This window comes from Cherax quadricarinatus, chromosome 30, assembly GCF_038502225.1.
Source record: "Cherax quadricarinatus isolate ZL_2023a chromosome 30, ASM3850222v1, whole genome shotgun sequence".
Classification (NCBI taxonomy): domain Eukaryota; kingdom Metazoa; phylum Arthropoda; class Malacostraca; order Decapoda; family Parastacidae; genus Cherax; species Cherax quadricarinatus.
In genome coordinates, this window is record NC_091321.1 from 17064315 (window position 1) to 17090233 (window position 25919).

At 44.9% G+C, this 25919-nt stretch overlaps 1 protein-coding gene across 1 annotated transcript in view; it reads left to right on the plus strand.

Moving 5' to 3' along the window:
• Window positions 1-25919, plus strand: part of LOC128692689 (mRNA decay activator protein ZFP36L1) — a 276448-nt gene that overhangs the window by 48475 nt on the left and 202054 nt on the right. The gene's annotated exons all lie outside the window — the stretch shown is intronic.

Genomic DNA, 25919 nt, shown 5'->3' on the forward strand with positions numbered 1-25919 from the left:
AGGAGAAGAGTGGTGGAACACCTAGAAAGGAACGATCTCATCAACAGCAGCCAACATGGTTTCAGGGACGGGAAATCCTGTGTCACAAACCTACTGGAGTTCTATGACATGGTGACACCAGTAAGACAAGAGAGAGAGGGGTGGGTGGATTGCATTTTCTTGGACTGCAAGAAGGCGTTTGACACAGTTCCACACAAGAGATTGGTGCAAAAACTGGAGGACCAAACAGGGATAACAGGGAAGGCACTACAATGGATCAGGGAATACTTGTCAGGAAGACAGCAGCGAGTCATGGTACGTGGCGAGGTGTCAGAGTGGGCACCTGTGACCAGCGGGGTCCCGCAGGGGTCAGTCCTAGGACTGGAGTTTACCTGGAGAGAGTTTCGGGGGTCAACGCCCCCGCGGCCCGGTCTGTGACCAGGCCTCCTGAGTGCTGTTTCTGGTATTTGTGAACGACATGATGGAAGGAATAGACTCTGAGGTGTCCCTGTTTGCAGATGACGTGAAGTTGATGAGAAGAATTCACTCGATCGAAGACCAGGCAGAACTACAAAGGGATCTGGACAGGCTGCAGACCTGGTCCAGCAATTGGCTCCTGGAGCTCAATCCCACCAAGTGCAAAGTCATGAAGATTGGGGAAGGGCAAAGAAGGCCGCAGACGGAGTACAGTCTAAGGGGTCAGAGACTACAAACCTCACTCAAGGAAAAAGATCTTGGGGTGAGTATAACACCAGGCACATCTCCTGAAGCGCACATCAACCAAATAACTGCTGCAGCATATGGGCGCCTAGCAAACCTCAGAACAGCATTCCGACATCTTAATAAGGAATCATTCAGGACCCTGTACACCGTGTACGTTAGGCCCATATTGGAGTATGCGGCACCAGTTTGGAACCCACACCTAGCCAAGCACGTGAAGAAACTAGAGAAAGTGCAAAGGTTTGCAACAAGACTAGTCCCAGAGCTAAGAGGTATGTCCTACGAGGAGAGGTTAAGGGAAATCAACCTGACGACACTGGAGGACAGGAGAGAGAGGGGGGACATGATAACGACATACAAAATACTGAGAGGAATTGACAAGGTGGACAAAGACAGGATGTTCCAGAGATTGGACACAGTAACAAGGGGACACAGTTGGAAGCTGAAGACACAGATGAATCACAGGGATGTTAGGAAGTATTTCTTCAGCCACAGAGTAGTCAGTAAGTGGAATAGTTTGGGAAGCGATGTAGTGGAGGCAGGATCCATACATAGCTTTAAGCAGAGGTATGATAAAGCTCACGGCTCAGGGAGAGTGACCTAGTAGCGATCAGTGAAGAGGCGGGGCCAGGAGCTCGGACTCGACCCCCGCAACCTCAACTAGGTGAGTACAACTAGGTGAGTACACACACACACACACACACACACACACACACACACACACACACACACACACACACACACACACACACACACACACACACACACACCGTGGAATAGCCTAGAAAGTGACGTAGTGGAGGCGGGAACCATACATAGTTTTAAGGCGAGGTATGATAGAGCTCATGGAGCAGGGAGAGAGAGGACCTAGTAGCAATCAGCGAAGAGGCGGGGCCAGGAGCTGTGACTCGACCCCTGCAACCACAAATAGGTGAGTACAAATAGGTGAGTACACACACATACACACACGCACGCACGCACGCACGCAACACACGCACACGACCTACATAGCGAAATGGTAGAGATAGGATGCACACTAAGGTACGATAAGGTTCACGCACAGTGAATTCAGTACCGACCAGTGGACAGGCATGGGGTAGGAGCTGAAACACGACCCCCAGCAACCACAAGTAGGCGAATACACGCCACGTTTATATACCTGAGATATGAGTAACACTTAGGTGAATATAACCTGAGAGGGATACCTCTGTGTATATCCCATAAAGGATACCTGTGGAGAAGAGGCGCAGCTGAATGCCTTTGGAGGTATAGGCGCTAATGGGGGAGGCTAGGAGGTATCACAGCACTGTCTTACCTCAGGACTTCCAAAACAGGTGACAGGGCGCTAAGTAGCATAGCACACGGCTACACCAGGCGAGGCCCCCCACTCCCGTCAGTCCACTTACCTGGAGGGTGTTTCTGGGGTCAACACTCCTGCGGCCCGATCCATGACCAGGCCTCCCGGTGGATCAGGGCCTGATCAACTAGGGCTGTTACTGTGGGCCGCACGTAGTCCAGCATACGAACCACACCCCGGTTGATCCGGCAGTGACATTAGGTATCTGTTCAGCTCCCTCTTGAAGGGAGCCAGGGGTCTGTTGGTAATCCCCCTTATGCCTGGTGGGAGGCTGTTGAACAGTTTTGGGCCTCGAACACTTATCGTGTTTCCCTACTTTTCACTGGGGGTATGTTGCACCGCCTGCCAAGTCTTTTGCTTTCGTAGGGAGTGATTTGTGGGTGCAGATTAGGAACCAGTCCCTCTAGAATTTTCCAGGTGTAGATTATGATGCATCTCTTTCGCCCGCGCTCCAGCGAGTACAAGAGAAGTGCTTCCAAGCGTTCCCAGTAGTCAAGATGTTTGACGGAACTTATATGTGCAATAAAGGTTCTCTACATTCTCTAGATCTGTGATTTTACCTGCCTTGAATGGAAATGTTAATGTACAGTAGCATCCCAGCTCAGAAGAGACTGTTGGATACCCCCCAGAAGAGACTGTTGGACCCCCAGAAGAAAGACTTTGATCCTCCCCAGAGAGGGTGCTGATGTATGCTCCTCATGTTAGCCTGATTTAGGGCCTCTGTTTTCAGCCCTCTGTGTATCCATGTGCTCTAGGCTTCCGTACACTGGATAGATATGAGGGCTCACAATAAACTAACCACTGCTGTATTTTGATAGGTATATGGTTTGCAATAAATTAGCCACTAGAGATATAAACCAAGTTTTCCAGTGGGCAACGGAAAACAGTATGATGTTCAGTGTCGGCAAATTTCAGCTACTCCGTTATGGAAATCTGGAAGGAATAATAGCTAAAACTAAGTATACTACAAACTCTAATCACACAATAGAGCGGAAAAGTTGTGTGAAGGACTTGAGAGTGTTAATGTCATAGGATCTAATGTCAAGGATCACTGTTGTCACTTACACCTGTAAGGAAAATGATAGGATGGATAATGAGAAGTTTGAGAACAAGGGATGCCAAGCCAATGATGATCCTTTTTAAATCATTTGTTATCTCTAGGTTGGAATACTGTTGTACATTAACATCTCCATTCAAGGCAGGTGAAATTGCAGATCTAGAGAATGTACAAAGAACCTTTACTATGCATAAAAGTTCCGTCAAACACCTTAATTACTGGGAACACTTGAAGTCACTTGACTTGTACTCAGTGGAACGCAGGCGAGAGATGCAAAATAATCTACACCGGAAAAATCCTGGAGGGACTGGTCCCAAATCTGCACACACAAATCACTCCCTACGAAAGCAAAATGATTGGGCAGACGGTGCAACATACCCCCAGTGAAAAGTAGGGGAATCCTTAGTACACTAAGAGAAAACATTAAGTGTCCGGGGCCCAAGACTGTTCAACAGCTTCCCACCAAGTATAAGGGGAATTACCAATAGACCCCTGGCTTCAAGAGGGAACTGGACAGATACCTAAAATCAGTAACCGATCAGCCTCGTACGTTGGACTACGTGCGGCCAGCAGTAACAGCCTGTTTGATCAGGCCCTGATCCACCGTGAGGCCTAGTCTAGGACTGGTCCACGGGGGCGTTGACCCCCGGAACACCTTCCAAGTAGGAAGACAGTACATAGAATAGATGTGTGGTTAACAATAAACTAGCCTCTACCAGCCACAGGATACATACAGGGGCACAAACTAGCCGCTTCTTCGGCAGACTATAAAATAATTGTTATGAAATTAAATTATTTCAGTTTATAAACCAAAAGATCGTGTTTTAAAAGGTGCAGATAACCAGACGTGATGGCGGAGGTGCTGCTACTTAGGAGTGTTTTAACAGATTACGGGGAAACACACAATATACGTATACGTATACGTATCTATAGACGGAATGTGATTTCTCCGAACAAGACTGACAATCTGGAGTGTGTAATAAAGTTGGTAGAATTACCGACAATATGTAAAGTAAAAGGACACAAGTGCAACAAATGTGACATTTTATTGTGGCAACGTTTCGCTCTCCAGGAGCTTTATCAAGCCATTACCAGGTAATGGCTTGATAAAGCTCCTGGAGAGCGAAACGTTGCCACAATAAAATGTCACATTAGTTGCACTTGTGTCCTTTTATTTTACAATCTGGAGTGTGCCGTTCTGTTTTTTCGAACGCGGCGGTAATTCGAACGGTTGATTAGGCTGATCCGAGTTCAGATAACGAGTCACGCGATCATTGTTATGAGAAAGGGGTGGCAGAGGGGGGGGGGGTGTTGGCGTAGTTTTCACTTTTACAGTTTCCAGCTAGAATCCCTTGTTTGAGGTCGGGTATACCAGGAATACTAAATATGTCTTGTAAAGGAGGGAAAGGGATGGGGAAGGGGTTGCCTGTGGGTTTAGCGTTTCTCCATGAATGAATAAATAATAAATAATAAAATGTTTACGTTTTTGAACTAGTATGGGCACGCCTTTTACAAGACACTGATGGAGTGAATAATTATGAAAGTATTTCTTCTTTTTCGGGTTACCTTGCCATGGTGGGAACCGACCGATGTGTTTAATAATAATAATAATTGAGTTATCGGGTCTGTATTGAACTATTTTAAAATAAAGCCAGGTTCTTTAATATATTACTGTATCTGTATTAGCAGATAATGCAAGGCCACTTTGTTAGTCTCTATTACCAGGTCGACCAGTGGCTTATTGTGGTGAATGTCAGTGTCGTATTGTATCACAGTGGCACCATTGGTCGTGTCAGTACTGTTACGTAAACGAACAGCAGAAGTGCAACTGATGGGGCGTTCATTACGGTTAAGTTTCTCCGCCCTTCAGGAACTTAATTAAGTTGACATAAGTAAAGATAGGTGGTGTATAATATGAAAAGTGAGATGCAGGAAGTATGTAAGTACTGTAGTAGTACTGACCCATGCTAGCACCAGCACCAGCCGCAGCAGCAATAATAATAATAGCAGCAGTAGCAGCAATAATAGTACTTGTAACAATGATTTTTTTTGGTCAGGAGTCGACGGGTTTAAGGGGATCACACTCGTGTGCGAGTGTCTGGTCCCTTAAGCACCAATGATCAATGATTGACCTTAGTCTTAAGTTAACCTCTCCGAGCTTGTGGGTTAGATTTTCACTTATGGTCAAAATAGTGTGACTCGTTTTGCTGTAAATATTGTAATACAACACCTTAGGATAAGTAATAATATATACCCTTGATATACTCTTGAAGGGTTTCGAGAGCTTTCCTACTTTCGCAGCCCAGCTCTGGGCCAGGCCTGTCTGGTGCTTGCCTTGTCAAGCAGGCTTTTACTGCCGGTGGCCCTCTGGCCCACATTCATCACAGTCTGGTTGATCTGGCACTTAGCTGTAATGAACAACTGCTGGTGAACAAACAGAACGACTGTCAGTGATTCAAACCGTAATTCATGTATGTAGCAGGCCTGCTGCATGCGAGGACCACAGTTCGAGTCTCCAACCACTTGTTTATTCATGATAATGCAGGTTTTTATGAAGCTCAAACTATCCCGTTGAGGATATATAAATGAGTCAGGTGGAAATTGCTGATTGTGTAATATAGTTTATAATGTTGATTGTGTGTAATATAATTGTGTATAATGCTGATTGCGTAATATAATGATGTACCTGAGGAAGTCCAGTTTTTGTGTCCTTAACGGGAGTCTTGCAGCTCCGCCCGCATGTATTACATGTCCTGGTATGTATTACTGATGTATTATTGCGTGATACTGGTGTATTATTGCGTGGTACTGGTGTATTATTGCGTGCTATTGGTGTATTATTGCGTGATACTGTTGTATTACTGCGTAATATTGGCGTATTAGTGCGTAATACTGGTGTATTACTGCGTAATACTGGTGTATTAGTGCGTAATACTGGTGTATTACTGTGTAATACTGGTGAGTTAGTGGTGTAATACTGGTGTAATACTGATGTCACCGACTGCCCTCACTATCATAGGCTTCCATTGATACCTACTTTGTCTGAGAATTTCCCATACTATCTGTTGCTGTCTTGCAACATTGCATAACACCTGATGACGCACGGAGTGCGAAAGATCTAGAGCTAAAGATTTCCATCTTGTGGCTTGTTCTGCGTAGTAACGTGTAAATTATCTAAGTTAACCCAAAAAAACAAGTCAGTGACGCATTGACGGTACATTTCCTGGCTTGGCCACATCTGCTGTATATTAAAGCAGGTCTGTAACCGAAAAGTAGAATAAAAAAATGTAGTGTTGAGTATTGAGAGTGTTATTGAGTGAGGTTCCACCCCTTACCCCTCGTTAATCACTAGACTGAATACCAACATTTCCTTCTGCAAGATCAAAGTTGAAGGTTCTGGATCGGAAATCCTTCATGCTAATAGACAAGAAGTCCATAAAAATTCTCATAATTTAGTGTTAAATTGTTCTGGTGTTCACAAAGGGTTAGAAGTTGGTGTGTTTGTGACCTTGGCCGAGGTGACCAAGGTGTCCCGGGCGAGGGGGGGGGGACACTAGAGATTTCCCTGCCAACTATGTGGTAGATTATGGGGAAATGGCTGAGGTCTAACGCGTTGACGTTTTAAGTATACACTGGCCTACTCCAGCTGGGGCTTTCACCTGATTTAAAGAATCGTTACACAGATTCCTCGGAAAGACTAGGCCACGACTGTAAATTCTACTACATATTGGGCACAAGAGAGCATAAGAACATAAGGAAAACTGCAGCAAGCCTACTGGTCTATGCGAGGCAGGTCCAAGTCGCCTACCGGCTTATGACACTGACCCAACCTAGTCAGGTCCAAGTCACATCTTAAGAAGCACGGTATCAGACCTACTAGCACAAGCTAGTCAGATCCAACTCACACCCACTCGTATATTTTTCTAACCTATTTTTAAAACTACACAACGTTTTAGCTTCAATGACGGTACTCGGGAGCTTGTTCCACTCATCCACAACTCTTACCAAACCAGTGCTTTCCTATATCCTTCCTGAATCTGATTTTTCCAACTTAAAACCATTGCTGTGTTTCATGTCTTGGCTAGATATTTTTAGCACGCTATTTACATCCCCTTTGTTTATTCCTGTTTTCCATTTATACACCTCAATCATATCCCTAATTCTATGCCTTGCATTTCGGTGAGTCATTGAAATGATAGCTAAGAAGAAAGTCATTTTATTATTTTTGGGGTCGGGGAGGGGGATTATATCGCCTGCCTAAATGAGAGGTACCAAAACTTGCTTGCTCAGTATCAGCGCAATACTCTAGCTTTATCGAACTCATTGTTCAGCACAAAATTTCCTTAGCATTGTTTAATATAGCTTAACGTTTAGACAGATTTTTTGGGAGAGGGAGGGAGGGGGGTTATTCTTTGAATCCCCCCAAAAATGATAAAAGATAAACGAGACTAAAGTTAAAGTTAGAGGAATCAGACAAACATGAAAGGTTCCTTGGCGTATATAGAACGAAGATAAGTAGGGCCCACGTTAACTCAGGACGGCGTGTTGATATTGAGAAAGAAATGTACTCAAGTTTTGACAATTATTGCCTGCAGGTCTGTACACAAGAAATCAATCTCAGTAATATAGTACATCCGAGGAAAATAAATTATGTACTATTACAGTCCCATGGTTATTAAAGAAGTGGACTGGTTAAAACTCGGTTGGTAGCACACTTAGCTTAGACATTGAGGTCCGTGGTTCGATACCAGGTACGGATGGGAACATTGGGGCGTGTTTCCTGTTCGCCTAACAGTAAATAGGTACCTGGGTGTTAGCAGACTAGTGCGAGTCGCATCCTGGGGACAGAATTAACCTAATTTGCCGGAAATGCTGTGCCTAACCAGGAATATTATATATCGTACGTCATTGATGTCAGCTATGGTCTGCATACGTGGTATCGTGTACTTGTAGAAATAAAGATTTTTTTAATTATTTGTTATTAGTATTATTAAAAATAAGTCCTTGGGTCCCGACGAACTCTGAGGTGTCGCAGAGTGTAAGATAGACTATACACTTGAGTATAGCGAGGTTGTTTCTAGTTTTATCAGTTTTCCTTTACAACAGTGTCAGCGAGGCCCGGGCAAAAGGGAGGTAGGCGCCATCTACACTTGACAGTCATTGTTCTAACTCCAGATATTAATTAATTAATCTGGGCTCATAGTCGTATTGTGTGTGTGTATGACACACACACACACACACACATACACACATACATACACACATACACACACACACACATACACACATACACATACACATATACACATACACATATACACACACACATACACACGCATACACACGCATACACACGCATACACATACACATACACACACACACACACACACACACACACACACACACACACACACACACACACACACACACACACACACACACACACACACACACACACACACACACACACACACACACATACACACACATACACACACACATACACACACACACACACACACACCACACACACACACACCACACACACCACACACATACACCACACATACACCACACACATACACCACACATACACCACACATACACCACACATACACCACACATACACCACACACACACACACACACACACACACACACACACACACACACACACACACACACACCTAGTAGCGACCAGTGAAGAGACGAGGCCAGGAGCTAGGACTCGACCCCTGCAACCACAAATAGGTGAGTACACACACACACACACACACACACATACACACACACACACACACACACACACACACACACACGCACGCACACACGCGCGTGCGCGCGCACACGCACTCACGCATATACAACAGGCCTAGTGTCTACTCGACATGTGCCTAGGACAAAATGGTAACTAACACACACCAACTAGTAGCGACTAGTGAATTTTAGGTTTATTCAACTGGACCTAGCTCAGATCATCCACATTTTAGTTGACCTTGTTCAACTAATGCTAATTAGTAATGTTTAGACTGATTTCCAGAAATTATTGCACCAATATCTTGACACTAACAGTAAGGAGGCCTGGTCACAGACCGGGCCGCGGGGGCGTTGACCCCCGGAACTCTCTCCAGGTAAACTCCAGGTAAACACTAATATTTTGTAAGATTTGAGGAACTTCCCATATGTTCTGACGTTGCCTTCAAGTCAGTGAAGGTAGCCTTTATCTTACCGATAACAAGCTTTAAAACAGTTGACCATCCGTCAGTGACCTTTGATTAGATCGACCTTCTAAGTTCTCTACTGGGTCCCTTGGCCAATTTTATATATCTTGATCTAGCCTCAACGATCGTTAGTCAACAAGTTAACTTATGGTTAGTCAACAAGTTTACTTATATACCTATCGAGGATAATAAGGTTCACATTTTATTGTGGTTTACTGGCAAGAAATGTGTGGAGTTTTAGTTTTGCAGGTAAATGGAGTACGGCGCCAAATAGAACAGATGGATGTAACCTTTGGTAGGCTTTAGAAATACAAATGCGCAGGAATTACTGGGCGAGAATATTACCTGCTTATCTGTAGGAGAGAATACTATCTACTGGCCACGGTATATGACCCTAATAGGTTTAGCCGGGCTCTCTTAGTAGCGACTCCAAACTCATCGGAGGTATAATATCTACTGGCTCACCTATGAGAGACTGTACCTAGTTAATATTAAAATGGTATATAATACCGACAGGTTGGTAAGACGCATGTTCAACAGTTAGGCATCTTTATTCCGAAACGTTTCGCCTACACAGTAGGCTTCTTCAGTCGACTACAGAAGAGTGAGCAGAAGCAGTAGAGATGTAAAGACGATGTCACCACTCCATCACCCTTGAAGACAGTTTTGACATCGTCTTTACATCTCTACTGCTTCTACTTACTCTTCTGTAGTCTACTGAAGACGCCTACTGTGTAGGCGAAACGTTTCGGAATAAAGATGCGTAACTGTTGCACATATGCCTATTACTACATATGGAGGTTGGCTCAGCTGTTAAACGTTTTCCGTTTGCTTAAACTTAGGTATGCTATTGAGTCATCGAGTGTAGGAAAATTTGTTTAAAACAGGCCATGAAGAGTACTGTCACAGGTGTTATGTAGTGGCTTGTCCTCCATGAAGAGTACTGTCACAGGTGTTATGTAGTGGCTTGTCCTCCATGAAGAGTACTGTCACAGGTGTTATGTAGTGGCTTGTCCTCCATGAAGAGTACTGTCACGGGTGTTATGTAGTGGCTTGTCCTCCAAGAAGAGTACTGTCACAGGTGTTCTGTAGTGGCTTGTCCTCCATGAAGAGTACTCTCAGATACTCTGTAGTGGCTTGTCCTCTAAGAAGAGTATCAGTCACGAGGCCATGAATAAGGTGATAACTTTGATAAGATACTGTGTGCCTTGAAGCAGCATCCGTATTTTGTAGATAAACAACTCTACGAAGAAAGTGTAATCTGTATAACGAGGTTTTTGTGTAATATCAGGTGTTACTAACCCCCCCCCCCCCTTCCGTGTGGTGAACCGAGACTGTCGTAGTTTTGCTGAATCACTCCTGGTGAGTCAAGTTGTTACTCGTCACTAGTATGAACATGGCTACCTGTATTGCGAGTTGTTTTGTCTGTATTCGCCTATTTGTACTCGTCTGTTTGTGGTTGCAGGGGTCGATTCATAACTCCTGGCCGCACCTCTTCACGGGTCGCTACTAGGTCCAGTCTCTCCGGCTCCATGAGCCATATCACACCTCTTCTTAAACCTGTGTAAGGATCCTGCCCACACTACATCACTCTCCAGACTATTCCAGTTCCTGACAACTCTGTGACTGAAGAGGTTTAGCGCTTCTTTTTTATTATAATACTATAATGTGACTGAAGAAATACTTCCTAACATCCCTGTGACTCATCAGTCTTTTCAACTTCCAATTTTGACCCCTTGTTGCTGTGTCCCATCTGTGCGTACTCGCCTAATTGTGGTTGCAGGGGTTGAGATAGTGTGGTGTGCTTTTTGTGCGTGTTTAACCTATTGTCAAAGACACTTGTTTATAGTCACTTGGCTTTTTGTTGCGCGTTTGCACAAGGCTGGGACGGACGACGCTGTGAGGAGGGGGGGGGGTGTTGGGGGGTTAATAGATAATTGGACAAATAAGTTGGTCGATAAGATATCTCTGACGAACACATCGACATTATTTGGTAGATTCTGTAACATTATTCATCACCCAAACACTGTTACTGATATCAGTACCACACTACTTGCAGGTTACCTGCTGGTACCAGTACCACACTACTTGCAGGTTACCTGCTAGTACCAGTACCACACTACTTGCAGGTTACCTGCTGGTACCAGTACCATACTACTTGCAGGTTACCTGCTGGTACCAGTACCACACTACTTGCAGGTTACCTGCTGGTACCAGTAGCACATTACTCGCAAGTTACCTGCTGATGCCAGCACCAAACTACTCGCAGGTTACCTGCTGATGCCAGCACCACACTACTTGCAGGTTACCTGCTGATACCAGTAGCACACTACTCGCAGGTTACCTGCTGATACCAGTAGCACACTACTCGCAGGTTACCTGCTGATACCAGTAGCACACTACTCGCAGGTTACCTGCTGATACCAGTAGCACACTACTCGCAGGTTACCTGCTGATACCAGTAGCACACTACTCGCAGGTTACCTGCTGGTACCAGTAGCACACTACTACGGGTTTCAGGGGTACCTTTCCCCACCTCCTGGCCCTGGGCCAGGTCTACCCGGTTGCTAGCCTCATCGACTTAGTGCTAGCCCCACGCGGACCAATGTACGCATCACAACCTGGCTGATCAGGAACTGACATGAACTTAAGTTCTCTCGTGATAACATCCAGGAGTTCAAATGCTGAACTAAACTTGTACGAGCTGTGAAGGTTCTCGAAACTTTTTCCAGCTCTCCAGTTTTTCTGCCTTGAACGGGGCTGTTAGGTATAAACCGTAATTATTTTTTTTATTATCACACTGGCCGATTCCCACCAAGGCAGGGTGGCCCGAAAAAGAAAAACTTTCACCATCATTCACTCCATCACTGTCTTGCCAGAAGGGTGCTTTACACTACAGTTTTTAAACTGCAACATTAACACCCCTCCTTCAGAGTGCAGGCACTGTACTTCCCATCTCCAGGACTCAAGTCCGGCCTGCCGGTTTCCCTGAATCCCTTCATAAATGTTACTTTGCTCACACTCCAACAGCACGTCAAGTATTAAAAACCATTTGTCTCCATTCACTCCTATCAAACACGCTCACGCATGCCTGCTGGAAGTCCAAGCCCCTCGCACACAAAACCTCCTTTACCCCCTCCCTCCAACCCTTCCTAGGCCGACCCCTACCCCGCCTTCCTTCCACTACAGACTGATACACTCTTGAAGTCATTCTGTTTCGCTCCATTCTCTCTACATGTCCGAACCACCTCAACAACCCTTCCTCAGCCCTCTGGACAACAGTTTTGGTAATCCCGCACCTCCTCCTAACTTCCAAACTACGAATTCTCTGCATTATATTCACACCACACATTGCCCTCAGACACGACATCTCCACTGCCTCCAGCCTTCTCCTCGCTGCAACATTCATCACCCACGCTTCACACCCATATAAGAGCGTTGGTAAAACTATACTCTCATACATTCCCCTCTTTGCCTCCAAGGACAAAGTTCTTTGTCTCCACAGACTCCTAAGTGCACCACTCACTCTTTTTCCCTCATCAATTCTATGATTCACCTCATCTTTCATAGACCCATCCGCTGACACGTCCACTCCCAAATATCTGAATACGTTCACCTCCTCCATACTCTCTCCCTCCAATCTGATATTCAATCTTTCATCACCTAATCTTTTTGTTATCCTCATAACCTTACTCTTTCCTGTATTCACCTTTAATTTTCTTCTTTTGCACACCCTACCAAATTCATCCACCAATCTCTGCAACTTCTCTTCAGAATCTCCCAAGAGCACAGTGTCATCAGCAAAGAGCAGCTGTGACAACTCCCACTTTGTGTGTGATTCTTTATCTTTTAACTCCACGCCTCTTGCCAAGACCCTCGCATTTACTTCTCTTACAACCCCATCTATAAATATATTAAACAACCACGGTGACATCACACATCCTTGTCTAAGGCCTACTTTTACTGGGAAAAAATTTCCCTCTTTCCTACATACTCTAACTTGAGCCTCACTATCCTCGTAAAAACTCTTCACTGCTTTCAGTAACCTACCTCCTACACCATACACTTGCAACATCTGCCACATTGCCCCCCTATCCACCCTGTCATACGCCTTTTCCAAATCCATAAATGCCACAAAGACCTCTTTAGCCTTATCTAAATACTGTTCACTTATATGTTTCACTGTAAACACCTGGTCCACACACCCCCTACCTTTCCTAAAGCCTCCTTGTTCATCTGCTATCCTATTCTCCGTCTTACTCTTAATTCTTTCAATTATAACTCTACCATACACTTTACCAGGTACACTCAACAGACTTATCCCCCTATAATTTTTGCACTCTCTTTTGTCCCCTTTGCCTTTATACAAAGGAACTATGCATGCTCTCTGCCAATCCCTAGGTACCTTACCCTCTTCCATACATTTATTAAATAATTGCACCAACCACTCCAAAACTATATCCCCACCTGCTTTTAACATTTCTATCTTTATCCCATCAATCCCGGCTGCCTTACCCCCTTTCATTTTACCTACTGCCTCACGAACTTCTCCCACACTCACAACTGGCTCTTCCTCACTCCTACAAGATGTTATTCCTCCTTGCCCTATACACGAAATCACAGCTTCCCTATCTTCATCAACATTTAACAATTCCTCAAAATATTCCCTCCATCTTCCCAATACCTCTAACTCTCCATTTAATAACTCTCCTCTCCTATTTTTAACTGACAAATCCATTTGTTCTCTAGGCTTTCTTAACTTGTTAATCTCACTCCAAAACTTTTTCTTATTTTCAACAAAATTTGTTGATAACATCTCACCCACTCTCTCATTTGCTCTCTTTTTACATTGCTTCACCACTCTCTTAACTTCTCTCTTTTTCTCCATATACTCTTCCCTCCTTGCATCACTTCTACTTTGTAAAAACTTCTCATATGCTAACTTTTTCTCCCTTACTACTCTCTTTACATCATCATTCCACCAATCGCTCCTCTTCCCTCCTGCACCCACTTTCCTGTAACCACAAACTTCTGCTGAACACTCTAACACTACATTTTTAAACCTACCCCATACCTCTTCGACCCCATTGCCTATGCTCTCATTAGCCCATCTATCCTCCAATAGCTGTTTATATCTTACCCTAACTGCCTCCTCTTTTAGTTTATAAACCTTCACCTCTCTCTTCCCTGGTGCTTCTATTCTCCTTGTATCCCATCTACCTTTTACTCTCAGTGTAGCTACAACTAGAAAGTGATCTGATATATCTGTGGCCCCTCTATAAACATGTACATCCTGAAGTCTACTCAACAGTCTTTTATCTACCAATACATAATCCAACAAACTACTGTCATTTCGCCCTACATCATATCTTGTATACTTATTTATCCTCTTTTTCTTAAAATATGTATTACCTATAACTAAACCCCTTTCTATACAAAGTTCAATCAAAGGGCTCCCATTATCATTTACACCTGGCACCCCAAACTTACCTACCACACCCTCTCTAAAAGTTTCTCCTACTTTAGCATTCAAGTCCCCTACCACAATTACTCTCTCACTTGGTTCAAAGGCTCCTATACATTCACTTAACATCTCCCAAAATCTCTCTCTCTCCTCTGCATTCCTCTCTTCTCCAGGTGCATACACGCTTATTATGACCCACTTCTCGCATCCAACCTTTACTTTAATCCACATAATTCTTGAATTTACACATTCATATTCTCTTTTCTCCTTCCATAACTGATCATTTAACATTACTGCTACCCCTTCCTTTGCTCTAACTCTCTCAGATACTCCAGATTTAATCCCATTTATTTCCCCCCACTGAAACTCTCCTACCCCCTTCAGCTTTGTTTCGCTTAGGGCCAGGACATCCAACTTCTTTTCATTCATAACATCAGCAATCATCTGTTTCTTGTCATCCGCACTACATCCACGCACATAAACCGTAAATGGTTATAATTATAACCATAATATTTAAAGGGGGTGGAGGGGTAAGCCAGTGGAAGGCCTCGGTCAGATAACCAAAAGCTCCCCAGCTGCGGGCATCATATGACTTGAGACCCACGTCAGAAAACGCTTGTCCTGTTTCTTGACAAGCCTTAGCTAAATGAATTGTTAGTATACAGCAGTATTCCAGCCTGGAGAGAACCAAGTAGCTTGGGCCAGTAGGTGACTTAGATCTGCCTAGCATGGGCCAGTAGGAATGCTCCAGTGCTGCTGCTTTATGTTCTTAAGTGACCTAAAACTTAACACTGATTTGGTATCTGTTGTGTTTTGAAGATCTAGTTATCCAGCCTATCATTATCCTTGCTACTGTGATAACTTTGTTGTGATCCTTGAATGTGAAATCTCCTGACATTTATCGCTCTTAAGTCTCTCACTTTAACCTTCCGCTCTGTTGAGTGATTGAGGTTGTTTCGTTCCGGTCTCTTGTTTCCTTAAAAATTCATTAGCGGAGTTACTGAAATTTGCCCTTATTAAACAATGTCAGTGTTCCCACTGGAAGAACTGGTTCATGTCACCTTGGAGGTTTGTTGTGCCTTCAGTGTTGTTACACCACCACTGGCAACACCCACCACCACCACCCTCCTCCATCACCACCACTACCACCGTCCTTCATCACCAACACTACCACCACCATCCTCCTTCATAACCACTTCACTGTACTAACAACAACTATCTTAGATGAATGGTTCAGAGAACCGACATTAAAGATACCCAAGTGTTGCACATGTGTCTAATTTATCAACACCTATCGTGTTCCACAAGGCACTGTGCTAACAACTATCGTGTTCCACAAGGCACTGTACTAACAACTATCGTGTTCCACAAGGCACTGTGCTAACAACTATCGTGTTCCACAAGGCACTGTGCTAACAACTATCGTGTTCCACAAGGCATTGTACTAACAACTATCGTGTTCCACAAGGCACTGTGCTAACAACTATCGTGTTCCACAAGGCACTGTGCTAACAACTATCGTGTTCCACAAAGCACCGTACTAACAATCGTGTTCCACAAGGCACTGTGCTAACAACTATCGTGTTCTACAAGGCACTGTACTAACAACTATCGTGTTCCACAAGGCACTGTGCTAACTATCGTGTTCCACAAAGCACTGTACTACCAACTATCGTGTTCCACAAGGCACTGTGCTAACAACTATCGTGTTCCACAAGGCACTGTGCTAACAACTATCGTGTTCCACAAGGCACTGTACTAACAATCGTGTTCCACAAGGCACTGTGCTAAAAACTATCGTGTTCCACAAAGCACTGTCCTAACAACTATCGTGTTCCACAAGGCACTGTACTAACAACTATCGTGTTCCACAAGGCACTGTGCTAACAACTGTCGTGTTCCACAAGGCACTGTACTAACAATCGTGTTCCACAAGGCACTGTGCTAAAAACTATCGTGTTCCACAAAGCACTGTCCTAACAACTATCGTGTTCCATAAGGCACTGTACTTACAACTGTCGTGTTCCATAAGGCACTGTACTAACAACTATCGTGTTCGACAAGGCACTGTACTAACAACTATCGTGTTCCACAAGGCACTGTACTAACAACTATCGTGTTCCACAAGGGACTGTACTAACAACTATCGTGTTCCACAAAGCACTGTACTAACAACTATCGTGTTCCACAAGGCACTGTGCTAACAACTATCGTGTTCCACAAGGCACTGTGCTAACAACTATCGTGTTCCACAAGGCACTGTACTAACTATCGTGTCCCACAAGGCACTGTGCTAACAACTATCGTGTTCCACAAGACACTGTGCTAACAACTATCGTGTTCCACAAGGCACTGTACTAACAACTATCGTGTTCCACAAGGCACTGTGCTAACAACTATCGTGTTCCACAAGGCACTGTGCTAACAACTATCGTGTTCCACAAGGCACTGTACTAACTATCGTGTTCCACAAGGCACTGTGCTAACAACTATCGTGTTCCACAAGACACTGTACTAACAACTGTCGTGTTCCACAAGGCACTGTACTAACAACTATCGTGTTCGACAAGGCACTGTACTAACAACTATCGTGTTCCACAAGGCATTGTACTAACAACTATCGTGTTCCACAAGGCACTGTGCTAACAACTATCGTGTTCCACAAGGCATTGTGCTAACAACTATCGTGTTCCACAAGGCACTGTACTAACAACTATCGTGTTCCACAAGGCACTGTACTAACAACTATCGTGTTCCACAAGGCACTGTGCTAACAACTGTCGTGTTCCACAAGGCACTGTGCTAACAACTATCGTGTTCCACAAAGCACTGTACTAACAACTATCGTGTTCCACAAGGCACTGTGCTAACAACTATCGTGTTCCACAAGGCACTGTGCTAACAACTATCGTGTTCCACAAAGCACTGTACTACCAACTATCGTGTTCCACAAGGCACTGTACTAATAACTATCGTGTTCCACAAAGCACTGTACTACCAACTATCTCGTTCCACAAGGCACTGTGCTAATAACTATCGTGTTCCACAAGGCACTGTGCTAACAACTATCGTGTTCCACAAGGCACTGTGCTAACAACTATCGTGTTCCACAAGGCACTGTGCTAACAACTATCGTGTTCCACAAGGCACTGTGCTAATAACTATCGTGTTCCACAAGGCACTGTACTAACAACTATCGTGTTCCACAAGGCACTGTGCTAACAACTATCGTGTTCCACAAGGCACTGTGCTAACAACTGTCGTGTTCCATAAGGCACTGTGCTAACAACTGTCGTGTTCCACAAGGCACTGTGCTAACAACTGTCGTGTTCCATAAGGCACTGTGCTAACAACTGTCGTGTTCCACAAGGCACTGTGCTAACTGTCGTGTTCCACAAGGCACTGTGCTAACAACTGTCGTGTTCCATAAGGCACTGTGCTAACAACTGTCGTGTTCCATAAGGCACTGCTAACTTTCGTGTTCCATAAGGCACTGTGCTAACAACTGTCGTGTTCCATAAGGCACTGTGCTAACAACTGTCGTGTTCCATAAGGCACTGCTAACAACTGTCGTGTTCCACAAGGCACTGTTCTAACAACTGTCGTGTTCCACAAGGCACTGTGCTAACAACTGTCGTGTTCCACAAGGCACTGTGCTAACAACTGTCGTGTTCCACAAGGTACTGTGCTAACAACTGTCGTGTTCCACAAGGCACTGTGCTAACAACTGTCGTGTTCCACAAGGCACTGTGCTAACAACTGTCGTGTTCCATAAGGCACTGTTCTAACAACTGTCGTGTTCCACAAGGCACTGTGCTAACAACTGTCGTGTTCCATAAGGCACTGTGCTAACAACTGTCGTGTTCCACAAGGCACTGTGCTAACAACTGTCGTGTTCCACAAGGCACTGTGCTAACAACTGTCGTGTTCCACAAGGCACTGTGCTAACAACTGTCGTGTTCCACAAGGCACTGTGCTAACAACTGTCGTGTTCCACAAGGCACTGTGCTAACAACTGTCGTGTTCCACAAGGCACTGTGCTAACAACTGTCGTGTTCCACAAGGCACTGTGCTAACAACTGTCGTGTTCCACAAGGCACTGTGCTAACAATGTCGTGTTCCACAAGGCACTGTGCTAACAACTGTCGTGTTCCACAAGGCACTGTGCTAACAACTGTCGTGTTCCACAAGGCACTGTGCTAACAACTGTCGTGTTCCACAAGGCACTGTGCTAACAACTGTCGTGTTCCACAAGGCACTGTGCTAACAACTGTCGTGTTCCACAAGGCACTGTGCTAACAGCTGTCGTGTTCCATAAGGCACTGTGCTAACAGCTGTCGTGTTCCACAAGGCACTGTGCTAACAACTGTCGTGTTCCACAAGGCACTGTGCTAACAACTGTCGTGTTCCACAAGGCACTGTGCTAACAACTGTCGTGTTCCACAAGGCACTGTGCTAACAACTGTCGTGTTCCACAAGGCACTGTGCTAACAACTGTCGTGTTCCACAAGGCACTGTTCTAACAACTGTCGTGTTCCACAAGGCACTGTACTAACAACTGTCGTGTTCCACAAGGCACTGTGCTAACAACAACTGTCTACTTATATCTGGAGATCTGGAGAGAGTTCCGGGGGTCAACGCCCCCGCTGCCCGGTCTGTGACTAGGCCTCCTTAGGTCAGTGTCCCAGGATGCGACCCACACCAGTCGACTAACACCCAGGTACCCATTTTACTGATGGGGAACATAGACAACAGGTGGAAGGAAACACGTCCAATGTTTCTACTCTGGCTGGGAATCGAACCCAGGCCCTCACCGTGTGAAGCGAGAGCGTTAACCACCAGGCCACCAGAGCCACTATAACTGACAATGAAATGATAAATGTAACAAATTATAGCACTGCATCATACTTGGCATAAATTATTATTTTTGGGAACTCAGAGTTCATATAGCACCTTTGGAATGGAAGGTAATCAGGTTTGATCTGAGAAAGATTGGTAGCTCCAGTTCCGTGGATCAACAGCGTGTTATCCATAGAGGACACAGCCTACCTTGATTCCAACCTTGAGCCATGATGATTCACTTACATTATCACCACCACCACCACATACCCATCACCCAGCCAGCCAGCCAACCAAGCAACCTATCACTACTCGACCAACCAACTTACCACTACACCTAGTGTGGAGTCTAGGGTGGGGGAGTAGTAGTGACTGACACTATTACAACACCATTCAGCTCGTATAAACTCAGTCAAGCCCCTAAATTACGGGAGTGCTTGAAGTCTCTGTACTCCTCAGAACATAATATAAGAAAGAAGGAGCACTGCAGTAGGCCTACTGGCCCTTGCTAAGCAGGTCCAAGTCACCTACTGGCCTATGCTACTGGAGAGAATGTTGGAAGATACTGGAGGGATTGATGCCAAACCTTCACACCGAAATTATTACTTGCACAAGAAGCTTGCAGACAGCGCAGGATACCTCCAGTGAAAAGCAGGGAAGCGGTAAGTACAGAGAGAGAACTCGGTAATTATTAAGAGACCACGACTCATCACTACCCTCCCTTCATGCACAAGGTAGATTACCAGTAGACCTGTAGCTGTCTTCAAAAGGGAGCTCGGCAGATTCCTCAGAACAGTTCCTGATCAGCCGAGCTGTGGTGCACTTGTTGGGCGGGCACTAACAATTTGATGGATCAGGCCAGCAAAGAAGCCTGGTCTGGGACCGGGCCGCCGAGACGGTGACTTCCAGAAGCAAGTCCAGGTCTTTGGGTAACTTTAACTAGTGCCAAATCTTTGAGTAACACAATAAAGCAAATACAAGTACATAATGTAAGTTGGTAAGATTTTCCTGCCATCTTGCATGTTAACAACAGAGAGAAAGCAATATTCTGTCATCCTATGTCCTTTCTGTGTGGTATTATCTTGCATCCTTTGTGTGGTATTATCTTGCATCCTTTCTGTGTGGTATTATCTTGCATCCTTTGTGGGGTATTATCTTGCATCCTTTGTGTGGTATTATCTTGCATCCTTTGTGTGGTATTATCTTGCATCCTTTCTGTGTGGTATTACCTTGCATCCTTTGTGTGGTATTATCTTGCATCCTTTCTGTGTGGTATTATTTTGCATCCTTTGTGTGGTATTCTATATCCTTTCTGTGTGGTATTACATCTTTTCTATGAATTTGTTCAGTTTCAATCCAAGTAAACGAGAGGTAGATTGTATTGTAGTAAAATGTTGCTTCGGGGAGATTTAGGATTGATTTGTGAGCCGCAAATCTGTCTAATTGTTTTTTTTAAGCTGGGAGAGTTGAATGGGTTTGTATATACGTACTAGCCATCACTACCATACCAACGTCGATACTACAGTAACTAGCAAACCACCAGTCATGGTTACCACAACTGATAACTGTTGACAGTTAGCAGTTGCCAACCTAAAACTGTGAACTCCACCACTAGCTTGCTGACGGGTTGTAAATTTTTATTAGAGGGACAACCGGTGTACGACAAGTGCCCATGGTAGGTGGGCCAGGCAGGCACCCAGACCTTTATAGCTTGTGGTCTATCCCAGTGGTCTGTGGCGTAGAGGCAAGGTTAGGCGGCACTGATATCTCTAACCATGAGTCCTTTGTTAACTGCTCTTCCCAAGGAGGGACTCTGTAATGTAATACTTTATTTTCTCCCAGACACTAGTAGCTTTGAAATAGTGTGGGAACACAAGAGGGACGTTAGAATTGGTTTAAAACAAATACATGGAGGGGAGAGTTAGTCAGTTATATCCTGGGGGTGAATGTACAACTATAAAGGCATCCTGTTTGTGTTGTTGGTAATGGTAATACTATGTACTCTAATACATTATAATATATCGATGAAGAACGTCTTAGTAACAAAAAAAGTTTATTTAGGTAAGTTTATTCCTTATCCTCATATCAGACATAGACAGAGATAAACACCACAGCACCGTATCATCCTTTGCGGATGATACTAGGATCTGCATGAGGCTGTCATCTGCTGAGGACGCGGTTAACCTCCAAGAAGATATAAACAAAGTTTTCCAGTGGGCAACGGTAAATAATATGATGTTCAATGAGGACAAATTCCAACTACTCCGTTATGGAAAACTCGAAGAGATAATAACTAGAACATAGTATACTACTGACTCCGGCCATACAATAGAGCGGAAAAATAATGTAAGGGACCTGGGAGTAGTAATGTCTGAGGATCTCACTTTCAAGGATCACAACAGTGCCACGATCGCACGTGCAAAGAAAATGATAGGATGGATAATGAGAACTTTCAAAACGAGAGATGCCAAGCCCATGATGATCCTTTTCAAATCACTTGTTCTCTCTAGGCTGGAATACTGCTGTACATTAACATCTCCATTCAAAGCAGGTGAAATCGCAGATCTAGAGAGTGTACAGAGATCCTTTACTGCACGTACAAGTTCTGTCAAGCACCTTAACTACTGGGAACGCTTGGAAGCACTTGACTTGTACTCGTTGGAACGCAGGAGGGAGAGATATATCATAATCTACACTTGGAAAATCTTGGAAGGAATGGTCCGAAATCTGCACACAGAAATCACTCCCTACGAAAGTAAAAGACTGGGCAGGCGATGCAAAATGCCCCCAATAAAAAGTAGGGGCGCCATTGGTACACTAAGGGAAAACACCATAAGTGTCCGGGGCCCAAAACTGTTCAACAGCCTCCCATCAAGCATTAGGGGAATTGCCAGTAAACCCCTGGCTGCCTTCAAGAGAGCTGGACAGATACCTAAAGTCAGTGCCGGATCAGCCGGGCTGTGGCTCGTACGTTGGACTGCGTGCGGCCAGCAGTAACAGCCTAGTTGATCAGGCCCTGATCCATCGGGAGGCCTGGTCATGGACCGGGCCGCGGGGGCGTTGATCCCCGGAATAACCTCCAGGTATGGCATGTGCACTCGGCGGATGTACCTCATGATACGTCTTTCTTGTAGCCTATCATCGGAGGAAATGGTGTTGATACTGGAAAATAACATTGACGTGCTTCATGCTTTTCAACACCTGTCCGTGCAGGCAGCTCCAGACGGCCACTGCTCGTACTATGAGATCTTACCTAAGCGAGAATTCCAAAGGAAATAAGTCACTTTGACACTCGTGGGGGGTTATCCTAAGTAATTTACACTATGGCAATTGTACTTACGTGTACCTGTTATCGTACAGTGTACCTGTCCCCTCAAGGAAGGTTCCTTGACGTTGGTGAGGGGCTCTTGATCTAGGGAATTGGATCTGTGCTCCAGTTCTCTGAATTAAGCCTGAATACCTTCCACATCCCCCACCCACCGGCGCTGCATAATCCTACGGGTTTAGCGCTCCCCTTTGATAATAATAATAATAATGTACCTGTGCCTAAATAAACTTTATTAGCTTGTGTGCTCTAATTTTTTTCTTTAAGGCTTCATTACCATTACCCTCTGCGTTACAGTGGAATAAATCACTTTTTGGATTATTCCAGGCTCAGTCTTCATAATTTCCCATTTGTGCCTCTTTTTTTTATTGCAACTATTGTAGCACTACAGTTGTGGGTAGAACCATGTGCACGTATAAGTTCTGTCAAGCACCTTAACTACTGGGAACGCTTGGAAGCACTTTACTTGTACTCGTTGGAACGCAGGAGGGAGAGATATATCATAATCTACGCTTGGAAAATCCTGGAAGGAATGGTCCCAAATCTGCACACAGAAATCACTCCCTACGAAAGTAAAAGACTGGGCAGGCGATGCAAAATGCCCCCAATAAAAAGTAGGGGCGCCATTGGTACACTAAGGGAAAACACCATAAGTGTCCGCGGCCCAAGACTGTTTAACAGCCTCCCATCAAGCATTAGGGGAATTGCCAATAAACCCCTGGCTGCCTTCAAGAGAGAGCTGGACAGATACCTAAAGTCAGTGCCGGATCAGCCGGGCTGTGGCTCGTACGTTGGACTGCGTGCGGCCAGCAGTAACAGCCTAGTTGATCAGGCCCTGATCCATCGGGAGGCCTGGTCATGGACCGGGCCGCGGGGGTGTTGATCCCCGGAATAACCTCCAGGTATGTGTAGAGAACTTTGCTTCAGAACTCCTGTCTTTTTTTTCAACCAAGTTCTTATTGGGTCTAAATGTCGTACTGCAGACTCAGTCAAGACTGCAGGACACACTTTTGTTGAGTCACTTCGACACTTTTTGGGTTATCCTGGGTAATTTGCACTGTATGGTAATTGTACTTGTGTGTACCCGGGCTGTGGCTCGTACGTCGGACTGCGTGCGGCCAGCAGTAACAGCCTAGTTGATCAGGCCCTGATCCATCGGGAGGCCTGGTCATGGACCGGGCCGCGGGGGCGTTGATCCCCGGAATAACCTCCAGGTAACCTCCAGGTACCCGTACCTGAATAAACTTACTTGCTGTGTAGAGTATTTATCAAGCTTGATAAAGCTCTACACGAGAAAGGCTTCTGCTGCACTCTAAGCCATTTCTAGATTTTTATTATTTGTCAACATATAATGTTATCTGCCATTTTTTTCTTATCATGACGTTAGTCTTTTCGAATTATTGTTGATGTGCCCAGGTTTGTTTAATAAAAAAATCTGCTTACCACCCTTACAACCACCAACTGCAGTTTGGGCAGCGGCAGTGGAGTGTTGGTGGTAGTTGAGGTAATAGTTGTAGTGGTGGTGTTGACACATTATACATCACTCACTCGACGAAGAGACCAGCAGGGTGGTCCACACAGTATTCAACACCACACTTGGCGAAGTTTACATAGACGAGAGGACAGAATAGTTTATTCTTGTGAAGCAACGCCTCCATACCAGAGACCAGATTAGAATGATTAATGAGGTGACGGTACGCAGATGGAAACCAATCAAATTCAGGCTCAGGACGGTGTGAATGAAGTGACGAGTAAGCAAATGGTCTCAGGAGGAGGCACAAGACTTGCTTGATTGTGTCACTCGGGTCTCCCAGGCCGACCAGTAAGCCAGTTTGGTTGCTAATGGCTGGCTATGGAAACGACGGCTACCACATTACCATGTAAAATAAGTAGATACCACCATCTCTAGCCAGCGACAATAAACGGAGCATCATATTACTGACTCGTCCGGTAATTTTTTTTTCCCCTCATCTATTCAATAACAGATCACTCTCTTTTCTTGGCTTGAATTGATTGTAAGTAGTTTAGTTTCCATGGTCTCGTGTCAGACCTCTCAATTCAGAACTGTTCTCGTAGTTGGGGCTCTGGTGGTTAACGCTCTCGCTTCACACGGCGAGGGCCTGGGTTCGATTCCCAGCCAGAGTAGAAACATTGGGCGTGTTTCTTTCCACCTGTTGTCTATGTTCCCCATCAGTAAAATGGGTACCTGGGTGTTAGTCGACTGGTGTGGGTCGCATCCAGGGACACTGACCTAATTTGCCCGAGATGCTCAGCATAACAAGTGGCTTTCTATCTAGTAGTATGTCATTGTTGTCAGCTAGGACTGTATACCATATACATGCACTTGTAGTAAATAAAGATTATTATTATTATTATTATTATTAGTTAACTTGGACGTTCTAGACCAGATGTGGGCTCCACGCTGGCGCGACATACTCGACAATTGGATAAGACATGTTTATGGAGTCCAAAAGGACACTGTTGAGGTTCTTAAAAGCAGTTTATGTAGCCAGTCTTGCATATGCCGTCGAAGTTGTGTATATCTGGTGATATGCTGGGTGTTACGCGATCACCAACAGCCAAACCTGGAGGGTATTCCGGTGATCAACGTCCCCGCGGCCCGGTCCACGACCAGGCCTCCTGGTGGATCAGGGCCTGATGAACGAGGCTGTTACTGTTGGCCGCACGGCTTATCCGGCACTGACTTTAAGTATCTGTCCAGCTCCCTCTTGAAGGCAGCCAGGGGCCTGTTGGTAATTTCCCTTATTCATGGTGGGAGGCTGTTGAACAGTCTTGGGCCCCGGACACTTATGGTGTTTTCTCTTAGTGTAACAGTGACGCCCCTAATTTTCATTGGGGGTATTTTGCACCGCCTGCCCAGTGTTTTACTTTCGTAGGGAGTGATTTGTGTGTGAAGATTCGGGACCATTCCTTCTAGGATTTTCTAAGTGTAGATT